Source organism: Rhinoderma darwinii, unplaced genomic scaffold (assembly GCF_050947455.1).
Source record: "Rhinoderma darwinii isolate aRhiDar2 unplaced genomic scaffold, aRhiDar2.hap1 Scaffold_729, whole genome shotgun sequence".
NCBI classification, from domain to species: domain Eukaryota; kingdom Metazoa; phylum Chordata; class Amphibia; order Anura; family Rhinodermatidae; genus Rhinoderma; species Rhinoderma darwinii.
Window position 1 is genome coordinate 246,394 of NW_027464290.1, and position 19,887 is coordinate 266,280.

General features: G+C 45.6%; 1 non-coding gene and 1 pseudogene across 1 annotated transcript; both read left to right on the forward strand.

The window, feature by feature from the left end:
• Positions 1-1,012: 1,012 nt before the first annotated feature.
• On the forward strand, positions 1,013-1,193 carry LOC142729620 (U2 spliceosomal RNA; annotated as a pseudogene).
• A 6,528-nt stretch (positions 1,194-7,721) lies between these two features.
• LOC142729602 (U2 spliceosomal RNA) lies at positions 7,722-7,909 on the forward strand. The gene has a single exon (XR_012878381.1). It is a non-coding gene; the product is annotated as a U2 spliceosomal RNA (small nuclear RNA).
• Positions 7,910-19,887: the final 11,978 nt, after the last annotated feature.

Here is a 19,887-nt window from a genome sequence, read left to right on the forward strand (position 1 = left end):
TAATGGGTGGTAAAGATTTTCCAAATATAAAAGCATTTCTTTTAATCCATTTTTTTACACTGTGTCTTAATACTGTTTTTAAGGAACACTACTGGTCTTATTTTATCCGTTTTAACACTGGCTATTTTATGAGGAGGTACGGATGGTTCTCTACGGTTTTAAGCTCGCCATATGCTTTTAACCTGCCAGACCAGTATAAGATTTTAGAAAAAATAGTGAACCTTTTTAACCTAAAAGACAAAAGAATAGAAGATGTAAAAAATAGTAAATATGTTTTAAAGGAAATAAAAGAAAATGTTTTAATAGCCCCCATTAGCAATTTTAATGAAAACAAATGCAAAATTATCTGGAGCATGGTTAATGCTAAATTCATTTTTAATTCACAGAAGGATATGGCCTGGAGCTGCGCCCACGAGTGTCTTCCATGCCGGGCATTCCAGCATCGAAGGGGACTGACCAACTCGGCTGCGTGTCCAAGGGGAGGATGCCGCGATGACGAGACAGTCTTACATCTCTTTTGGCAATGTTATTTTTCACAACTTATATGGACAAAAATCCTCCCCTTGATGAAGAAGATAACCGGAATAAAGAGAATTACAAGTGAAGGCGTTTTTTACGGATGTCTGGAGTGCCCAACAAGGACTCAGAAAATTATGGCATGGAAGATTACTAACTGCGTTAAAGCAGCTCTGTGGGCGGCCAGGAATATTCTTTTATTCAAACATGAAATTTTATCTGTGAATGATATTTTAGGAATTTGTTTTTATGAAATGCACAAGTATTATCTTTTAGACAAAAAATTCTCTCCTGTTTTAAGTAGAAAATGGTTTTTTAGCGAATGGAATTCTATAATATGATGCCACCAAGTGCCCTTTTATAAATTGTATGATTTTAATCTGACAATTTGTATTTATTTTTTAACCATTGTTGTAAAATTTGAATCCCTGTAAAAATGTTGAAAAATGTTAATTTATTGTAAAACCTGAAAAATTTTAAATAAACGGTTACCCCCAAAGTTGGGGTAGTCAACTTAAAAAAAATCTGTTCTTATCAGTTTAATATCTGATACGTCCCCTATCTGGGGACCATATATTAAATGGATTTTTAGAACAGGGAGATGGAAATAGAGCTTGCTCTGTCCACTCCACGCATTGACCTGGTATTGCAGTATTTCCAGGACCGGTGCACCCTTTCCTTATGTGTTGACTAAAATCAGATTCCAAAAGTGTTTTTTGTGTTTGCCACTGTTTCTGTCTTTCTGAAGGGATCTCCCCTTTTAATCCCATTATTTCAACACCTGTTGGACAATGCATGAGTGATAATGAGCTAATTGATTAAATGCAATTAATGAATACATTGCCACCTCTTGTTTTGTGTTGTCTGTGTGTCTGTGTTTCCGGCATTTCACATTGGAACAGCTCATTCACCTTCCTTGTCTTCTCTCCGCCCTCCCTTTTAGGTAAGTTAAAGAGCTGCACCTGAGCCAGCCACTGATTGATGCAGCACCACAGTCAAATAGTGGAGTGGAGTAGGGGAACAGCAAACAGCCATTAAAGCCGCCCGCCCGCCCGCCCGCCACAATGGACCTACCTGTGTACACTAGATGGATGTGATGGAATGTACTGTCGTCCCTACATTTCAAGAAGGAGTAAGAATTGCAGTTGCAACAAAGCCTTGCTTGCCTACAAAGAGAGCAGCAATTTGGATTTGTTACTATGTTACCTAGAAGAATAACAAACTGTGCAAGGATGGAGGTTGTAGGAGCAAGGAGAAGTTGTCTGTAAAGTTGGTGGATGCTTATTTTCCATTTTGCAGTCCCTTGTCTCCCTCTTGTGGCCTCCTGGAGGCAACTAGCTGTGCAAAAAAAGACAGCCTGGCGGCCGGCTGTTGCAGTGTTGCCCTCTCAGGCAACACTGAGTGACTGACTGAGCCGCACCGTCTTATATAAAGTTCAGACGGAACTTTGCACGTGTCATAGTGGAGCCCTGAGGAGCCAGAGCCAGCTTTCTGACATCATAATGGGGCCTCAGAGATAAAAGCCTGGGCCCAGGCAGTGTTGGTCAGTGCTGCTCAGCAGGCAGCACTGGATGGACTGGATTACAGCTGATACAAGGTGTGAAGGAACAAGGGGTGGCTGTGGGCATGCACTTGCTGCCGCTGCCAGTGTTTATCTGCATGGCAGCAGGGCATTTGGGCGTTGCCAGGAAGGCGTTTTTATGTAGATTCCTCCTCTTTCAGCACTGCATTGTGGTGCAAGCAAAAGAAGCAAATCCTGTCTGGCTTCCTCTCCGGCCTTTATTCACCTCCCGTGTAGCTGTGAGTGTGTGAGCCTGCAGGGCCCCATGGAATTGCCTAGAAGTAGGCTGAATCGCTGCAAGGGCTGAACAGCAGTATCGGGCAGGCTCGGGCAACGCGCGGCCCGTTCGGGTTATCGCTTCTCGGCCTTCTGGCTGAGATCAAGTGTAGTTCTAATTACTTGTAGTCAGTGCTGCCTGGTCTTGGTTAGGAGGTGCTCAGGTACCCTCTCTCTCGGCCTCGGGGGATCGTCCAGGTTCGCCTGGACTTCACCCCCGTGCTGCTATTTGGGAGAGAGGCTTAGTCCTGAGCAACGGGTTGCGATCCATATACCCCCGTGTAGGTTTCGGCCGAAAAGGGGAGTTGCGCCTACTACGGAGTAGCGTAACAATACCTTACTCACCATGGACGAGGATCCATGTGAGATACCGGCTTATGCCCGGATTAAAAACACGATTCGTGTAGTTCTATCGGAGGAGAAGGCGACGACGACCTGCGGCTTAAGATTTGTGGTGGAGACCGTACTTGTTGGTATCTTCAACATCCAGAAGCGAGAAATTTTGGCGGTGCAGGATTACCCAAGAAGGAGGACATACGATGTTACTTTCATACAGAATGGAGTATTCAGAGATCTGCTGGCGGCTTATACGGTAAAAAATGACCCGAGACTGGACGGTGTTGATTTTTATGAGCACGTTATGGACATCACTAAAATGATAGTTATAAAGATGTACTGCCCTTTTGCCGACTTAAAAGAAGTGATGTCCTTTTTATTCCCTTATTTTAAAACTGTGAAATGTATTGGCAAAGTCATGAATGAGGTTGGTGTATGGACCTCAAAGTGGAGATTCAATGTAACATGTTATAAAGATGCCAATTTTACAGGAGGGATAATGTTGCCGCCAGCACGTTTTAAAATAGGTGATATGGCCGGAGACTTTTATTTTTCAGGGATGCCTCCATTCTGTAGGAAGTGCCAAAAGTACGGTCACACCAAGGAGTCTTGCGACAGCACCTGTAGGAACTGCGGCAGCTCTGAGCACGAGACCAAAACTTGCCCTCTGGGGAAAAGGTGCCGTTTTTGCAGCCGAGTTGGTCACCTCTATGCTACTTGTCCCCACAGATCTAAAGAGTTGGAACAACCCGAGGACCGGCCAAGGCGTCCCGAGCGGCCCGCAGGCCAGATCACCCCTGTACAAGGAGAGGAACCCCAAGGAGGCGAGCAAGACGATATGGATACCTCCAGCAGACCCCCCCAAACAGGTGACCCTAAAGAGCAGAGGCGACAAAAACGCAGAGCCAGTGATCAGCGGACGAAAGAGCCCCCCCAGGAGACTGGGGCACAGGGTAGTTCGGATGAAGCTGATCCTACTGGCCTGCAAGAGATGCTGGGTCAGCCTGTACCTGAGGCAGAGGTCCCGGGCGGAGCGGCAGCGCTCACTAAGAGACGTAGGGCGTACTCGGAGGTGGCAGCGGGGGTGCCGATGGGAGTACCTGCCAGGTTGAAGGCAGGGAAACCAGTTGACGTGCCCCCGGAAGCGACAGCTAAAGGTCCCCCCCCTTCTAGACAGTTGGGGGATATAGGGACAGCTGCCTCCGAGGTAAGCGTGGTCCCTGAGACGTCCGGAAGCGCGATTCCTGCCCCTATAGAAGGGGAGGGCGCTGCCAAAGATTGCCAAATCTTACCCGTTGAGTCCGTCTGGGACCCATTTTCAAGAAGCGCCTTAGGTATGGGGGGTCAGCTGAGTGATGGGTCTTCCTCTCAAACCTCATCGATGCGCACATTTGACTCGAGGAAAGATGATGATGAGAGCTCGAGTGGGGTGTCTGGCGACGCGGAGGACTGCTGAGGCCTCCTCGGGTAAGATAAAAATAGACTGTCTCTCTCCCTTTTCCTCATGGCTGAGTTATGTGGTCTTTCCTTTAATGTAAGAAGCGTGCACTCACAGACAAGAAGAGCTGCCCTTTTTAACTACCTTTCTGTTTTTACCGCCTCAGTGTTTTTCCTACAGGAATGCTGCATACCTCACCGCATGAATTATAAAAAATATGAGGAAGACTGGAGACTCGGACCTTCAGTGTGGTCCGGGTCTAATGAATCAAAAGCCGCAGGTGTCGCCATTTTATTCAAAGGGAACGTTTTAATTGATCGTTTTTATGAAATTTTACCAGGCAGAATTTTAATGGTCAAAGCTTTTATAAACGGTGTTAGATGGCAGTTTTTAAACTTTTATGGTTCTACAGACAAGAAGGAAAGAGCAAAAATGCTAGAAATTTTACCCCTTTTTATCAATGATTCAGAACCACTTATTTTAGCTGGTGATTTTAATTGTATTTTAAAGGGGGAACGCCGGTTCTCTAATTCAGTAAGTCGAAATTATGATAAAACCCCGTCTATTTTAAAAGATATTACAGTGGATTTTAAACTTACTGATGTTTTTAAAAAATGCAATAGGGATCTACCTGAAGAGGACGGCGTCACCTGGAGCAATGTAAACTGCAGCTCCAGGATTGATTTTATTTTTTGCTCTTATCAAATACTGCCTTTTAAATGTGATCTTAATTCTAACGTGTTTTCTGACCATAAACTTTTATATTTTAAAGTTAATTTGAACGATCAAAGGAGAACTCCGAAGAAAGCCTGGAAATTAAACGTATCCCTTTTAGAGGATCCGCAAATTTTATCCGATTTTATCACCTTTTATAAGGGCTGCAGACGGGTAAGACATCCCAATATGCTAATTGTTTCCTGGTGGGAAAAAATGAAAATAACGATAAGAGATTTTTTTATTAAAGCTGGGATGAAGAAAGCAAAAGAAAAATTTGAATTTTATGCTAATTTAAATACCCGTCTGCAGACCCAATACAAGTTCAGAGAACAGGGTATGCATGTGGAGAAAGAGATCACCGAAATTAAAAAAGAAATCTCCCAGTGCCTGGAGCAGAGGGGAAAGGAGATAATCTTTCGCTCTAAGGTAAAACATCTTGAAGAAAATGAGACCTGCTCCAGGTACTTCTTCAAGAAAATAAATGATAAGCATACCCTGTTAAATGAGATAGATGGGGAAACAAATACCCAAAACATTTTAAAAAAGGTGCACGGTTTTTATGCGGATCTTTTTAATACAAAACATGTTGATGTTGATTTTATGAACGACTCATTGAAGGAGGTGGATGCTGTTTTAGATCCTGCTTCCCAAGTGTTTTTATTACAGGATATTACGGAACAGGAGATTTTAGAAACTACAAAGAGTTTTAAAACAGGTAAAGTCCCTGGCCCTGACGGTATACCTATAGAATTCTATGTTATATTTTATGGTATTTTAAAAGAGGATCTCCACCCCCTTTTTACCCAAGTTTTTAGAATAAAAGCCCTCCCGGGGTCCTGGAAGAAAGGCGAGGTGTCCCTGCTTTACAAAAAGGGGGACAAAACAGACATTAAAAATTGGAGGCCTATCACTTTGCTAAACTCTGACTACAAAGTAATGGCGAAGATATGTGCGAACAGATTAAAAGCAGTGATAGGCCAGATCATACACTCCAATCAGGTCTGTGGGATACCCGGGAGGAGTATATGGGATAATTTAAACCTTTTAAAAGATGTGATCAGTGACACGAAAGAGAGAGGAGGTAAAATAGCAATTTTATCTATAGATTTCGAGAAAGCCTTCGATAGAGTGTCACATTTTTATCTTTTTAAGGTTTTAGAAAAAATGGGTATACCGGAAGGTTTTTTACAGTCTCTGAAGGCCTTTTATGAAAATTGTACTAGCAAAATTTTAGTAAAGGGTTTTAAGACACAGGATGTCCTTTTAAATTCCGGAGTGAAGCAGGGGTGTCCCTTGTCCCCACTACTTTTTATTTGTGCGATCGAGCCTCTACTCTGCAGGTTAAGAAAGGATAAGCAGATAAGCGGAGTCCCCCTGCCGGGCGGGGGGGGACTAGAGGCTAAAGTGGTGGGGTACATGGACGATGTCGCGGTCCTTTGCAGGGACACCCTGTCATTACAGAAATCCTTTAAACAGATTTACCAATTCTGTTGCTCCTCCGGTTTTTTAGTCAATTTTAATAAAAGTAACATCTTAAATATCGGCAAAATGGTTTTAATGGACATTCCAGTCCCTGTGTCAGAGTCTGTACAAATTTTAGGAGTCTCCTTCAATGAGTCAAATAATGGTTTTACCAGTTGGGACTTGGTGGCACAAAAAGTCAATCAGAAAATTTGCATGTGGAACATGAGAAAGTTAACAATGGAGGGAAAGGTTTTAATTACAAAAATGGTGATTTTACCTATTTTATTATATTTAAGTATGGTATTCCCTCCCCCTGAGATTTTATTGAAAAAAATAATTAAAGCATGTTTCACATTTTTATGGAACTCCAGGATGGAAAAGCTCAGGAGAGAGAAGGTAATATTACCCAAACCAATGGGGGGGAAAGATTTCCCCGATATAAAAGCATTCCTTTTAATAAAATTTTTTACTTTATGTCTTAATGCAGTTTTTAAGGAACATTACTGGTCATATTTTATACGTTTTAACACAGGTTATTTTATGAGGAGGAACGGTTGGTTCTCCACGGTTTTAAGCTCCCCATATGCTTTTAACCTTTCTGGCCAGTATAAAATTTTAGAAAAAATTGTAAACCTTTTTAACTTAAAAGACAAAAATATTAACGAAGTAAAAAATAGTAAAGGAATTTTAAAAAAGATAAAAGAAAATGTTTTAGTAGCTCCCATCAGTAATTTTAATGAACAAAAATGTAAAGAAATATGGAAGATGGTGAGCGCTAAATATCTTTTTAACCCACAGAAAGATCTGGCCTGGAGCTGTGCCCACGAGTGTCTTCCATGCCGGGCATTCCAGCATCGAAGGGGACTGACCAACTCGGCTGCGTGTCCAAGGGGAGGATGTAGAGATGACGAGACAGTCTACCACCTATTCTGGGAATGTTTTTACGCGAAATTGATATGGACAAGAATCCTCCCCTTGGTACAGAAGATTACAGGACTTCGGAGATACACAAGTGATGGCGTTTTATATGGATGCCTGGAATGCCCAACACAGACTCGAAAAATGATGGCATGGAAGATCACCAACTGCGTAAAAGCAGCTCTGTGGGCGGCCAGAAACATTTTATTATTTAAGTGTGAAGTTTTAGCTGTGGAAGATGTTTTAGCCATTTGTCTTAATGAAATGTACAAATATTTTCTTTTAGATAAAAAACTCTCTCCTGTTTTATGTAGAAAATGGTTTTTAAGTGAATGGAGTTCCATAATATGATGCCACCAAGTGCCCTTTTATAAATTGTTTTTATTTGACAATTTGTATTTATCTGTATTAAAAAACCATGATTGCAAATTTATGTAAATTTTTGTTGAAATGTATTGATTTATTGTAAATTTGTTCAAAATTTTAAATAAACGGTTACCTCCTTTGTTGGGGTAGTCAACTCAAAAAAATCTGTTCTTATCAGTTTAATATCTGATACGTCCCCTATCTGGGGACCATATATTAAATGGATTTTTAGAACAGGGAGATGGAAATAGAGCTTGCTCTGTCCACTCCACGCATTGACCTGGTATTGCAGTATTTCCAGGACCGGTGCACCCTTTCCTTATGTGTTGACTAAAATCAGATTCCAAAAGTGTTTTTTGTGTTTGCCATTGTTTCTGTCTTTCTGAAGGGATCTCCCCTTTTAATCCCATTATTTCAACACCTGTTGGACAATGCATGAGTGATAATGAGCTAATTGATTAAATGCAATTAATGAATACATTGCCACCTCTTGTTTTGTGTCGTCTGTGTGTCTGTGTTTCCGGCATTTCACATTGGAACAGCTCATTCACCTTCCTTGTCTTCTCTCTGCCCTCCTGTAAAGGATCTGCCAGGCACTGCGGGGTTAACTCCCAGAACTAATCAGTCAGCACCTGAGAATACATCCCTGAGACTGACTCCTGCTTCCACCATTCAGGCTGGCAGGCTTAGGAGTGGGAGAGCCTATCGTAACCTGGCCAGACTCAGCTAGCTCCCGCCCTCGGTCTATTTAAGCCTGCACTTCCTGTCCCTCGGTGCTTGTTATTGCTTTTGTTTCCTTCCTTGTGGTTCCTGGCCCAGCTACAGCTCCTGCTATTTTTGATCCTGCTCCATACCGACCCTGGCTTACCGACTACTCTTCTGCTTTTCGTTTTGTACCTCGCACACTCCTGGCTTGACTCGGCTCGTTCACCACTCTGGTTGCTCACGGTGTTGCCGTGGGCAACGGCCCCTTTTCCTTGCTTGTGTTCCTTGTATGTTTGTCGTGTTTGTCGTGCACTTACTGAGCGCAGGGACCGCCGCCCAGTTGTACCCCGTCGCCTAGGGCGGGTCGTTGCAAGTAGGCAGGGACAGAGTGGCGGGTAGATTAGGGCTCACTTGTCCGTCTCCCTACCCCCTGCCGTTACATAATAACAAGCCCATACCTAGTCTACCCCTGGTCCCTGACACCACTATGGATCCCCGTGAGACCCTGGCTCAGCAAATGCAGGGTCTCTCCCTACAGGTCCAGGCCCTGGCTCAGAGGGTCAACCAGCCTGATGCTACCCTGGTAGTTCCCCGCACCGCACCTCTTGAACCCCACCTCAAGTTGCCCGACCGGTTCTCAGGGGACCGGAGGACTTTTCTCTCCTTTCGGGAGAGTTGTAGGCTTTACTTTCGTTTAAAGCCTCATTCCTCAGGTTCTGAGAGCCAGCGGGTGGGTATAATTATGTCCCGGCTCCAGGAAGGGCCCCAAGAGTGGGCCTTCTCCTTGGCTCCTGACGCCCCTGAACTTTCCTCCGTTGATTGTTTCTTTTCTGCTCTCGGACTTATTTATGACGAGACTGACAGGACTGCCTTTGCCGAGAGTCAGCTGGTGACCTTAAGTCAGGGTAAGAGACCTGTTGAGGAGTATTGCTCTGACTTTCGGAAGTGGTGCGTAGCTTCTCGGTGGAATGACCCTGCCTTAAGGTGCCAGTTTAGGTTGGGTCTGTCGAATGCCCTGAAAGACCTGCTAGTTAGCTATCCCTCTTCTGACTCCCTAGACCAGGTTATGGCTTTAGCGATACGACTTGACCGACGTCTCAGGGAACGACAACGTGAACGTTTATGTGTTTTCTCCTCCGACTCCCCCATGATGCCTCCCGAAGCTCCGTTGCTTCGTTCCTCCCTGAAAGATTCAGAGATACCTATGCAACTCGGGGCCTCCGTGTCCCCCCAACAACGTAGAGAATTCCGCAGGAAGAATGGTCTCTGCTTCTACTGTGGGGACGACAAGCATCAAGTGAACAACTGTCCTAAGCGTAAGGTTGCAGCCAGAGAACTTCCGCGTCTAAGTGATCATCGGGGAGGTCACTTGGGCGCACAGGTATTTCCCGTAAATATGAAACGTACTAAGATCTTGCTTCCCTTTCAGGTCTCTTTTGGTGGTAGGTCTGCTACCGGCAGTGCTTTCGTGGATTCAGGGTCCTCTACTAATATCATGTCTGTGGAATTTGCTATGTCCCTTGCTATGCCTCTTATTGATTTGCCTAAACCTGTCCCGGTAGTGGGTATCGACGCCACTCCTCTTGCTAATGGTTATTTTACACAGCATACCCCTGTTTTTGAACTCCTTGTTGGCTCCATACATTTGGAGCAATGCTCTGTACTGTTGATGCAGGGATTATCGTACGATTTGGTGCTAGGTCTTCCCTGGTTGCAGTTGCATAATCCTACGTTTGACTGGAATACTGGGGAGCTAACCAAATGGGGTAATGAATGTTGTACGTCATGTTTTTCTGTTAATTCTATTTCTCCCCCTAAGGAGGCGAATACGCTACCCGAGTTTGTTCAGGACTTCGCTGATGTTTTCTCTAGGGAGGCCTCCGAAGTGTTACCTCCTCATAGAGAATACGATTGCGCTATCGAATTGGTACCAGGAGCTAAGCTTCCTAAGGGTAGGATATTTAATCTTTCTTGTCCCGAACGTGAAGCTATGAGAGTGTATATCCAGGAATCCCTGGCCAAGGGTTACATTCGTCCCTCTTCTTCTCCGGTAGGTGCTGGCTTCTTCTTCGTGGGGAAGAAGGATGGTGGTCTTAGGCCATGCATTGACTACCGTAGCCTGAATAAGGTCACGGTAAGGAACCAGTATCCCCTTCCTTTGATTCCTGATCTCTTTAATCAGGTTCAGGGGGCCCAATGGTTTTCTAAATTGGATCTACGGGGGGCGTATAACCTTATTCGCATCAAAGAGGGGGATGAGTGGAAGACTGCATTTAACACGCCCGAAGGCCATTTTGAATACCTCGTCATATCATGCCCTTTGGGTTGTGTAATGCCCCTGCGGTCTTCCAGAATTTCATAAATGAGATTTTGAGAAATTACCTGGGGATTTTTCTGGTAGTGTACCTTGATGACATACTGGTGTTTTCCAAGGACTGGTCCTCCCACGTGGAGCATGTCAGGAAGGTGCTCCAGGTCCTTCGGGAAAATAAACTGTTTGCCAAAACCGAAAAATGTGTGTTTGGGGTACAGGAGATTCCATTTTTGGGTCAAATCCTCACTCCTCATGAATTCCGCATGGACCCAGCCAAGGTTCAGGCTGTGGCGGAATGGGTCCAACCTGCCTCCCTGAAGGCGTTACAGTGTTTTTTGGGGTTTGCTAATTATTACAGGAGATTTATTGCTAACTTCTCGGTCATCGCTAAGCCCCTTACGGACCTCACTCGCAAAGGTGCTGATCTCCTCCACTGGCCTCCTGAGGCTGTCCAGGCTTTTGAGGTCCTTAAGAAGTGCTTTGTCTCGGCCCCGGTGCTGGTTCAGCCCAACCAAATGGAGCCATTTATCGTGGAAGTTGACGCATCTGAGGTGGGAGTGGGGGCTGTCTTGTCCCAGGGTACCAGGTCCCTCACCCATCTCCGCCCCTGTGCCTACTTCTCCAGGAAGTTTTCGCCAACTGAAAGTAACTATGATATTGGCAACCGCGAACTCTTAGCCATTAAATGGGCATTTGAAGAGTGGCGCCACTTCCTGGAGGGGGCTAGGCACCAGGTAACGGTCCTTACCGACCACAAGAATCTGGTGTTCCTAGAATCTGCCCGGAGGCTAAACCCGAGACAAGCTCGATGGGCGTTATTTTTTACCAGATTCAATTTTTTGGTTACCTATAGGGCTGGGTCTAAAAATATTAAGGCTGATGCACTGTCGCGTAGCTTCATGGCCAGCCCTCCTTCGGAGGAAGATCCTGCTTGTATTTTGCCTCCAGGTATAATCATTTCCTCGATCGATTCTGATTTAGTCTCTGAAATTGCTGCTGATCAAGGTGCAGCTCCCGGGAACCTTCCTGAGAACAAGCTGTTTGTTCCCCTGCAATTCCGGCTAAGGGTACTTAGGGAAAATCATGACTGCGCACTATCTGGCCATCCAGGCATCCTGGGTACCAAACACCTCATTACCAGAAATTATTGGTGGCCTGGGTTGCCTAAAGACGTTAAGGCCTACGTCGCCGCTTGTGAGGTTTGTGCTAGGTCCAAGACTCCCAGGTCCCGACCAGCGGACTTACTGCGTTCGTTGCCCATTCCCCAGAGACCTTGGACACATATCTCCATGGATTTTATCACCGATTTGCCTCCATCCCAAGGCAAGTCGGTGGTGTGGGTGGTGGTGGACCGCTTCAGTAAGATGTGCCACTTTGTGCCCCTCAAGAAACTACCCAACGCCAAAACGTTGGCTACCTTGTTTGTCAAACACATCCTGCGTCTCCATGGGGTCCCTGTCAATATTGTTTCGGACAGAGGGGTACAATTTGTTTCATTGTTTTGGAGAGCCTTCTGTATGAAGTTGGGGATTGATCTGTCCTTCTCCTCTGCCTTCCATCCTGAAACCAATGGCCAAACGGAGAGGACTAATCAGTCTCTAGAACAATACTTAAGGTGTTTTGTCTCTGACTGTCAATTTGATTGGGTCTCTTTCATTCCCCTCGCCGAATTTTCCCTTAATAACCGGGTCAGTAACTCGTCTGGGGTCTCTCCTTTTTTTTGTAATTTTGGGTTTAATCCACGGTTCTCCTCCGTTTCACCTGGTAGTTCCAACAATCCTGAGGTAGAGGTCGTTCATCGGGAACTGTGCACAGTCTGGGCCCAGGTTCAGAAAAACCTAGAGGTGTCCCAGAGCGTACAAAAAACTCAGGCTGATAAAAAACGTTCTGCTAACCCCCTGTTTATGGTCGGGGATCTGGTGTGGTTGTCGTCTAGGAACTTGCGTCTCAAGGTTCCGTCCAAGAAGTTTGCTCCCTGGTTTATTGGGCCGTATAAGGTCATTGAGGTCCTCAATCCTGTCTCCTTCCGGCTGGAGTTACCCCCGTCTTTTCGGATACACGACGTGTTTCATGCCTCCCTCCTCAAACGCTGCTCCCCGTCCTTGGCTCCCTCGAGGAGACCTCCTGTTCCCATCCTCACCCCGGAGGGGGTGGAATTCGAGGTGGCCAGGATTGTGGACAGCAAGATGGTCCAAGGCTCCCTCCAGTACCTGGTCCATTGGAGAGGATACGGGCCCGAGGAGAGGACTTGGGTACCCGCTCGGGATGTTCACGCTGGGGTATTGGTCAGGAAGTTCCACCTGCGTTTCCCCAGTAAGCCAGGTCCACTTAGAAAGGGTCCGGTGGCCCCTCATAAAAGGGGGGTACTGTAAAGGATCTGCCAGGCACTGCGGGGTTAACTCCCAGAACTAATCAGTCAGCACCTGAGAATACATCCCTGAGACTGACTCCTGCTTCCACCATTCAGGCTGGCAGGCTTAGGAGTGGGAGAGCCTATCGTAACCTGGCCAGACTCAGCTAGCTCCCGCCCTCGGTCTATTTAAGCCTGCACTTCCTGTCCCTCGGTGCTTGTTATTGCTTTTGTTTCCTTCCTTGTGGTTCCTGGCCCAGCTACAGCTCCTGCTATTTTTGATCCTGCTCCATACCGACCCTGGCTTACCGACTACTCTTCTGCTTTTCGTTTTGTACCTCGCACACTCCTGGCTTGACTCGGCTCGTTCACCACTCTGGTTGCTCACGGTGTTGCCGTGGGCAACGGCCCCTTTTCCTTGCTTGTGTTCCTTGTATGTTTGTCGTGTTTGTCGTGCACTTACTGAGCGCAGGGACCGCCGCCCAGTTGTACCCCGTCGCCTAGGGCGGGTCGTTGCAAGTAGGCAGGGACAGAGTGGCGGGTAGATTAGGGCTCACTTGTCCGTCTCCCTACCCCCTGCCGTTACACCTCCCTTTTAGGTAAGTTAAAGAGCTGCACCTGAGCCAGCCACTGATTGATGCAGCACCACAGTCAAATAGTGGAGTGGAGTAGGGGAACAGCAAACAGCCATTAAAGCCGCCCGCCCGCCGGCCCGCCCGCCCGCCACAATGGACCTACCTGTGTACACTAGATGGATGTGATGGAATGTACTGTCGTCCCTACATTTCAAGAAGGAGTAAGAATTGCAGTTGCAACAAAGCCTTGCTTGCCTACAAAGAGAGCAGCAATTTGGATTTGTTACTATTTTACCTAGAAGAATAACAAACTGTGCAAGGATGGAGGTTGTAGGAGCAAGGAGAAGTTGTCTGTAAAGTTGGTGGATGCTTATTTTCCATTTTGCAGTCCCTTGTCTCCCTCTTGTGGCCTCCTGGAGGCAACTAGCTGTGCAAAAAAAGACAGCCTGGCGGCCGGCTGTTGCAGTGTTGCCCTCTCAGGCAACACTGAGTGACTGACTGAGCCGCACCGTCTTATATAAAGTTCAGACGGAACTTTGCACGTGTCATAGTGGAGCCCTGAGGAGCCAGAGCCAGCTTTCTGACATCATAATGGGGCCTCAGAGATAAAAGCCTGGGCCCAGGCAGTGTTGGTCAGTGCTGCTCAGCAGGCAGCACTGGACTGGACTGGATTACAGCTGATACAAGGTGTGAAGGAACAAGGGGTGGCTGTGGGCATGCACTTGCTGCCGCTGCCAGTGTTTATCTGCATGGCAGCAGGGCATTTGGGCGTTGCCAGGAAGGCGTTTTTATGTAGATTCCTCCTCTTTCAGCACTGCATTGTGGTGCAAGCAAAAGAAGCAAATCCTGTCTGGCTTCCTCTCCGGCCTTTATTCACCTCCCGTGTAGCTGTGAGTGTGTGAGCCTGCAGGGCCCCATGGAATTGCCTAGAAGTAGGCTGAATCGCTGCAAGGGCTGAACAGCAGTATCGGGCAGGCTCGGGCAACGCGCGGCCCGTTCGGGTTATCGCTTCTCGGCCTTTTGGCTAAGACCAAGTGTATTTATACAGGAGGTTTTTAGTCAGAAGGTGCTCAGGTACCCTCTCTCTCGGCCTCGGGGGATCGTCCAGGTTCGCCTGGACTTCACCCCCGTGCTGCTATTTGGGAGAGAGGCTTAGTCCTGAGCAACGAGTTGCGATCCCCCCCCCAGCCCTTTGGTACGTCTCAGGACCCCATAGGGCGCAGCTTTTTGCTGTGCGGTTCGGCCTGGCCACGGAAATGGCAGGCGAGCCAGATGCGGTGCCGGTGTATGCCCGGCTAAAGAACTCTGCACGATTTATCGTGGCAGAGGGTGGAGGCGGTCCACGTGGCGTGAAATTTTTAGTCAACACGATCTTGGAAGAACTACTGGCGGTCCACAAAAACGAGATTTTGGCTATCCAGGACTACCCGAAACGAGGAATATTTGATGTAACCTTTATGGGAGAAGGAATCCTCCGTGATGCCATGGACCGAGCTGAGAGGAGAAAAGGTGAACTCGTGGTAGCGGGAGTCCAGGTAGTAGAACATGCCTTTGAAATTACCAAACTCGTTGTGATTAAAATGTACTCCCCATATGTGAAGGATATGGAAGTGGCAGCATTTCTAGCTGCCTACTTCAAGAACGTCAAACTATTGGGGAGAGTTATGAACGAGTGTGGAGTGTGGACCGTCAAGTGGAAGTTTTTAGTGACTTTGATAAAGGACCCCTCCACCCAAGAAACGAGATTACCACCGGCTCGTTTTAAAATTGGAAATGTGAATGGCGACCTCTATTTTTCAGGGATGCCAAACTTCTGCAGGGCCTGCGGTACCTATGGACATACCAGTTTTAACTGCGATGTCACCTGTAGAAACTGTGGAAGCAAAGAGCACAATATGAGAGAATGCTCACAAGAGAAAAAATGTAATTTTTGCCAAAAAACTGGTCATCTGTACTATTCTTGTCCCCATAGGTACCGAGGCGAAGAAAATGAGCAACCCGAGGCGCCCCCACGTGCTCCACCAGCGGACCAGTCCCACCCCCGGGGAGAGGAGCATGCCGGGGCCGCGAAGGAGCAGCGAGGCACCTGGGCTTCAGTGGTGCGGAATAATGGAGCCAAAGCGGGTGCCTCGCAGCCAGCAACCTCTGAGGAAAGGATGGAGCCCAGCGCCAAAGATAAAAGGCAAGCTAAGAGGAAGGCGGAAAAGGAGCAGGCCACCAATGATACTGTGGCATCCCAGAGGGCTGGTTGTCCAGTGGGTGCCGGGCCTGCTCCTGTACCTGGGTCTCAGGAGTCTGACTCCGAGCAGGAGAACTGGGTAGCGGTGGGTCCCCGAAAAAAGGGAAAACAGGAGCGTGCTGGTAGGAGGGAATCAGGGGAGGAGCAGATGGACACATCCGTGAAGAAAAGTGAGGCTCCTCCTAGGACCACCTCCTCGCCTGACCTGGTGAGGAGGGTGGGCACTGTTCCCTCCCAGATACCGGACACCCCGCCGTGTGCGCAACCTCCCCCTCTAAGACGGCGTCAACAGAGCCTGGGGGGAGAGGCGGGGCCCTTGGGGGACCCACCCGAAATGGACCTACGTGGTCACCCAGTTGAGACCCAGGTGACGCTAAGCGAGAGTGGGCTCCCCTTGTACGAGATAAGAGTTGCTGGCACGGCTCTCAGTGAAGGTAGTTCCTCTCCCTTTTCGTCCCTTTTTGCAGGCGATTCGGACGAGGGTGAGGATATGAGCGCAAACGAGAATTCTGGTAATGCTGGTGGAGGAAATGTCTGATTTTAAGTTCCACGAATATTTATTATTTTAAAATCAAGACGTTATTTTAATCTCCACAATGTCTGAAGTAAAGGGAATCTCCCTCAACGTGAGGGGCGCCAAGTCCAAAGTTAGAAGGGTTGCTCTCTTCAGCTTTTTAGCTGGCCTGGCAGCCTCTGTTTTTTTCCTGCAGGAGTGCGGCATTCCCCATACGATGAAGTACCATAAATACCAAGAGGATTGGAAGTATGGTCCATCAGTCTGGTCTGGATCTAACGAGTCCAGATCAGCAGGGGTCGCCATTCTTTTTAAGGGAAACGTTTTAATCGATTTTATCCAAGAGATTCTTCCAGGACGTATTTTATTGGTTAAGGCTTTTATTGACGGTGTGAAATGGCAGTTTTTAAATTTTTACGGCTCACCAGATAAAAATGAAAGAGCAGAAATGTTAGCGATTTTACCTCTTTTTATTAACACGACTGAGCCTTTTATCCTCGCAGGTGATTTTAATTGTATCCTGAGGGGGGAACGCCGGCTCACCAGCGCTACAAGCAGAAACTATGACAAGACCTCTGGACTGCTCAAAGATATGGTGGGTGATTTTAAGTTAAAAGACGTTTATAAAGAATGTAACAGGAGCAGTCCAGAGGAAGCCGGCGTTACCTGGAGCAACACCACCTGTAGCTCCAGGATAGATTTTATTTTTTGTAACGAGAATCTACTGCCTTTTAAATGTGAAGTTTTAACCAATGTGTTTTCTGATCACAAGCTTTTATCATTTTATGTAAAGCGTGATTTTAATAACATTATTAGTAAAAAGTCCTGGAAGTTAAATGTTTCCCTTTTAGATGATCCACAGGTTTTTACAGATTTTATTGAATTTTACAAAGAGAGTAGGCGGGTGAGAGACACACGGGCTCCCATCACTGAATGGTGGGAGAAAATGAAAAGAAAAATAAAAGAATTTTTTATTAAAAAAAGTGTGGCAAAAGCCAGAGAGAAGAAAGCTTTTTTTAAAATCCTCAATACCCGCCTACAGACCCTGTACAAGATGAGAGAGCATGAGATAGATGTAAAAGACGACATCACCAACTTAAAAAAAGAGATAGCTCAGTGCCTGGAGCAGAAAGGCAAAGAAATTATTTTTCGTTCCAGGATACAGCACGTGGAAGAGAACGAGACCTGCTCCAGGTACTTTTTTAAGAAAATGAACAATAAAAAAGCTATTCTTAAAAATATTGATGGGGTGTCGGATGTACAGGGTCTTTTAAGTAAAGTTCATGAGTTTTATACTGACCTTTTTAATGTGAAAACTGTGGATCGTGATTTTATGCGTGACTCGCTGAAGGAGATTACCACTGTTTTAGACCCTGTCTCCCAGAATTTTTTATTGCAGGAACTGTCGGAGCAGGAGATTTTAGAGACAGTGAAGAGTTTTAAAGCAGGTAAAGTTCCTGGCCCGGACGGTATACCCAGCGAGTTTTATGTCAAATTTTATGACATTTTAAAAGATGATCTCTTAAACCTTTTTACCGAAGTCTTTCATTCCAAGATGCTGCCTAAGTCCTGGCGGAAGGGTGAGGTCTCCTTGCTATACAAGAAAGGTGACATCGCAGTTTTAGAGAATTGGAGACCAATAACCCTTCTGAATAGTGACTACAAAATAATGGCAAAACTATGCTCAAACCGTTTAAAAGCCATAGTACCCCACATCATACACTCTAACCAGGTGTGTGGGGTGCCAGGCCGCAGCATCTGGGATAATATTAATTTAATAAAAGATGCGATTGAAGACACAAAATCTAGAAACGGAAAATTAGCCATTTTATCCATAGATTTTCAAAAAGCTTTCGACCGAGTATCGCACTTTTATCTTTTTAAGGTTTTAGAGCGGATGGGTATACCTGAAGGTTTTTTATTATCTATTAAAGCCTTTTATAAAGATTGCACAAGCAAAATTTTAGTAAATGGTTTTAAGACACAGGACGTTCTTTTAAACTCTGGGGTGAAGCAGGGGTGTCCCTTGTCCCCACTGCTTTTCATATGTGCACTAGAGCCTCTGCTATGCGCAATACGCCGGGATAAACAGATACGTGGAGTCCCCCTGCCGGGGGGTGGCGGCATAGAGGCTAAAGCAGTGGGGTACATGGATGATGTGGCGATACTTTGTAGGGACACCCTCTCGCTTCAGAAAGCCCTAAAACAAATTGAGTTTTATTGCTGTGCTTCCGGTTTTAGAATAAACTTCAGCAAAAGTAATATTTTAAGCATAGGAAGCATGGTTTTTAGAGACGTACCCGTTCCTGTGTCAGATACTATTAAAGTTTTAGGTATCTCCTTCAGTGAGCACGACAATGGTTTTATAAGTTGGGACATGGTGGCGCAGAAGGTAAACAATAAAATTTGTATGTGGAATATGAGGAAACTCACTATGGAGGGAAAAATTTTAATCATAAAAATGGTCATTTTACCCCTTCTTTTATACACAAGCATGGTGTTCCCTCCCCCAACAGTTTTATTACGAAAGATAACAAAAGCATGTTTTACCTTCTTTTGGAGTTCCAGGATGGAGAAATTGAAACGAGAAACGGTAATAAAGTCCAAACCAAAGGGTGGCAAAGATTTTCCTGATTTTAATAGGTTTCTTTTAATTAAGTTCTTTAGTTTCTGTTTTAATTCCCTTTTTAAAGAGCACTATTGGTCTTACTTTTTACGTTTTAATACTGGGTTTTTTATGCGGAGGTTTGGTTGGTTCAACATAATTTTATCCTCACCATACGCTTTTAAATTACCAGCGAATTACGTAATTTTAGAAAAAATAGTGGCTCTCTTCAATTTAAAAGGGAAGACCGTGAACGAACTTAAAAACAGCAAAAAAATAATTAAAGACCTGAGAGAGAGCGAGACGGTCAGCAATGTAGAGAATTTTAATACGCAACGATGTGCTTTTATTTTCAAAATGATTAATGTGTTTTATCTTTTTAATGCACAGATGGACCTGGCCTGGAGCTGCGTTCATCAATGTCTTCCATGCCGGGCATTCCAGTACAGAAGAGGATTCGCGAGGTCTGCCGTCTGCCCGAGGGAAGGCTGCCAGGCCGAGGAAACTATAAGACATATTTTTTGGACATGTGACTTTGCAAAACAATTTTGGAAAAAAATATTCCCTCTTTTGGTGAAGATGGCGGACCTAAAGGACTTAAACTACGAAGATATTTTATATGGACTTTTTGGATGCCCAACCGCGAGTCAGAAGATAATTGCATGGAAGACGATGAATTGCGCCAAAGAAGCTCTATGGAAGGCCAGGAACATCCTCCTTTTTAAGCACGACGTTTTATCGGTTGATGATGTTTTAGGTCTTTGTTTTAGTGAGATGTATATTTATTTTTTACTAGACAAAAAAAGGAATGCCACCCTTCTAAATAAATGGTTTGTGACTGACTGGAACTCCAAATAAATAAAGATTTGCCCCATGTCCCTCTACATAAATTTTATGAAAATTTGATTTTACTATTGTTACAATGTAAAAATTCTTTGTATTTATCTATGTAACTAAAATGTGTTTTATTGTAAAATTGAAATTTTTATAAAT